General features: G+C 33.9%; 1 long non-coding RNA gene across 3 annotated transcripts; it reads right to left on the bottom strand.

The window, feature by feature from the left end:
- Positions 1-12: 12 nt before the first annotated feature.
- LOC18038358 lies at positions 13-3,155 on the bottom strand. Of its 3 annotated transcripts, XR_002904977.1 has the most exons (6): positions 2,922-3,155; positions 2,127-2,652; positions 1,939-2,005; positions 1,034-1,202; positions 360-461; positions 13-235 (listed from the first exon to the last, which is right to left on the bottom strand). It is a non-coding gene; the product is annotated as an uncharacterized LOC18038358 (long non-coding RNA). The 3 variants fall into 3 exon arrangements; XR_002904975.1 differs by having other exon boundaries at positions 1,939-2,652; XR_002904976.1 differs by having other exon boundaries at positions 1,077-1,202; positions 1,939-2,652.
- Between the last annotated feature and the right edge of the window lie 256 nt (positions 3,156-3,411).

The following is a 3,411-nucleotide window of genomic DNA, read 5'->3' as shown; positions in this document are numbered from 1 at the left end:
GGAAAGTGTCCGTATCAACATCATGCATAATGGCATTGATAACATCTTCACTACTGGTGTCAACTTCATCATTTAAGGCATTTCTCAGCTCTTTAATCTCTATGAAACCACTCTGATTTCGGTCAAAGAATGAAAAAGCTTTATGCAGATGTTCATCATTGGCCATCTTTTTAAGGTGAACAATGACCACGGCCACCACATTCAGCACACATAATATTACCGATTCCCCCACAACCTGTACAGTTACAATTGTCACCTTAGAACATTATGTTTGCCAAAACTAATGGGCAACACAAAACTAGATATTTAACGATTAAGTGACTCTGACACACACAAGATTGTTGACAGAATCTCCTTACACTTGATGAAGACAGCCAAACTTCAATAACGATATAGTTTTCATCATCTTCATTCGCACATCTTACATGGTAGTAAAACTTAAGGATTCTCCACTATAGAAACTGACAAAAGAATAGACTCAAATGAATTTACTAAGGAGATTTAAAGAAGTAAGTTTGAAGGTTAAACAGATGATTGCATTCCATTGGATCCAACAATTTTATAAGGAGAACAAAGCATTTTAAACATCTAGTACCACCATTAAGTTTAAGATATTATGAAATGAATTAAGTGATGACAAGAAATATATCAATAGAGAAAAAAAGTGAAATAATGAAAGTAAAAAAAACTGCAAAATGGGTCTGAAAGGAAATAATATATGACAACATCAATTAAAGGTTGTACACATTATATGCAAGGCAAGTGGAAGTGTAGGTAGTAAAACTTTTCTGATAATACAAATTCAAACCAAATGATTTTTCATAAAATTGAATAAAAAATACTAGTCAAGACAGTCAATTCAGGAGTGAGAGAAGATTACGGAGGGCATAATATCCAACAAGATATACATGCATTGACAAATCATAAAGAAGAACTTTACTTAGACAACAGACTTTGACAATGATCCCCTGGCTCTCTAATATAGAGTCAACATATAAGCCTGAACTAGAGCAGGTGGCACAAAGGACTGCACCTTTTGCTTTGCATTCAGTACACCTGGGATTATCTCCAATTACCTTCTCAGACAATGATACACCAATTGACTTCTCTATTCTTTCCTCCGGTATAGGCGTATCGTAACAAAACAGGGATTCAAGACTGTTTCTTCGTCTGTGCTCATTTCCAGTTGAACTTGACTCAAACTGTAACAAAAGTATATTTTAAGATGTGTTACTACAACCAAATTATTTTAAAGAAGAATATATCTTAAGCCAAAGAAAAGGCATAAACTGCTTCAATCTATTCCATCATGCAAAACTAAGACCACCACAACAATGAGAAACAAATGCGGTCACAAGAATAAGCAAGCAATTACATCCCGAGCAAATAAATCAGGCAACTGGGAAATTCATACTTAAGAAAGCCTCTCATATTTTGTTCACAAAACTTTCCAATTGGAAGATTTAAAAAAAACAAAGTAGTTAACACTCTAACATGGACCCCGCCATCCAACCCATACAAGAGGAAAGAGGAAACAATAAAAAGAAACAAACATATTAATAAAACATTTGCCTATCACTAGTACAGTATTAATAAAGAACTCAACCAGCTTGCCTTTATAAAGGTACTAGATGGATTGCTAATCACATTAATGTGGCTCTAAATTAAATTTTCACAATATGCTTTTATCCTAAACAACACTGAATTAGTATATCATCAATGTAATTAATGTTAATGGAACTCAAAACATAAAATTAACATAACAAGAACTTCAAGATCAGAGTACACCACATTTCATAAAATCAATAAATTTGTTTTTAAAATAATAAATAAACGGCTAGTAAACAATAGATTTGCAGTTTATAAATGAGTAAATTGAATTTGAAAAAAATTAATTAGAACATTAAAAGTAAATGAAAGAGGAGTGACAAACTCTACCACAAGTAGAGCGCGAAACAGATCCGTTGGGAGAGACGGCGCATATTCTTCTGCTGGAGCCGCAATGCTGAATTGAAACCCATAACCGACCTTACAACTGTTAAAATTTGCTTTGAGAATGCTTTAATTTCTTTTCTATCTTAACCAATTTCAAATGCCTCATGAGTCACTAACTATAAATTTCATACCTTAACCAATTTAGCTAAAAACTGGTAAAAATAAATTGAATGCCATGCACTGTCAATTCAATTTAAGGCCATAAACATCAAATTTCGCAGCAATGCCAAACAAAAAACACAGAAATGACCAGAAACCAACTTGAACAACTTCAACAATGGTCTTCATAACTGTAGCAGCAGCTCGCTCAGTGTAATGTCTTCTGGCGACAATCCTATCAAACAACTCTCCTCCCTCACATAACTCGATCACAATGTGCACATCAATATCATCCTCATAAGTGTCCTTCAATGACACAATATTCGGATGCTTAGGTAAATGCTTCACTGATGAAGCTCCAATGAAGGATTCATCAATGGAGTCAGGAGGCTGCAGCCTAGATTTATACGGCAAAAGTGAACAAGTTCAGGGTGCAGGCAGCAAAGACGTAATGTTGCGACGGTGTTCTGCAGGCATCTACAGTAAAGCTCTGGTGATGGATTGTCGACAGAATTAGGAAGCGGCAGCGAGCTGACTGAGGAGATCGAAAATACGCATCTGGAAAGTAAAATAAATTGAACAAAACTTGAAAATTTCAACAAACACCCAGAAATTTGAACAATTTTTACAAAACAAGAATCATCAAAACCTAACTCTAGCAAAGCTTGAAAATTAAAACCAAAACAAACAAGAACATCGAAATCACACAAGCTAACCCTAAATAGCACGAACAAATCAAAGCTTGAAATTATGAAAACATAATCGAAATAACAGCATAATGGATTCACATAAGCGACGAGAAACAACATGCAAACGAGAAATTGGACCTGATGAGTGGCTAAGAGGCTGTTATTGAAAAAGCACTTGCTGCACCAATGCTTGTTGCTACTGCTAATGCTGCTTTAACCTTTGGTACGGCATTTTCCTTCAGAATCGAAGGATTTGTAAACTGTTTGTTGAAGGATTTGTAAACTGTTTGGTTCCCGAGAAAATTTCGTTAAGGTTTCTCTAGAAAATGAAAGAAAAGAAAAAAAACAAAGAAAATGAGAGAGTGACGAGAGGTGCAGCATTTTATTTTCTAAGTGTGTATTCGTTTAACACTTAAGAAAAAAAAAAGGGAAAGAAAGAAAGTTTAAAGTACCCAAAACGGTACAGTTTTGCTAGCATTTTCTTTTTTTAATTATTTAAACTTATCTTTTATTTTTTAAAATAGAATAATATATAAAATTTGGGTCAAATATGGTCAAAGTAATTTTTTTATCACAATTTCTTGATAAATTAAATTTCTATCACGATTCTATCGTAAGTTCGTAATAA

This window comes from Citrus clementina, unplaced genomic scaffold (assembly GCF_000493195.1).
Source record: "Citrus clementina cultivar Clemenules unplaced genomic scaffold, Citrus_clementina_v1.0 scaffold_6, whole genome shotgun sequence".
In the NCBI taxonomy this organism is placed as follows: domain Eukaryota; kingdom Viridiplantae; phylum Streptophyta; class Magnoliopsida; order Sapindales; family Rutaceae; genus Citrus; species Citrus x clementina.
This window is presented reverse-complemented; position numbering and strand designations above follow the sequence as displayed.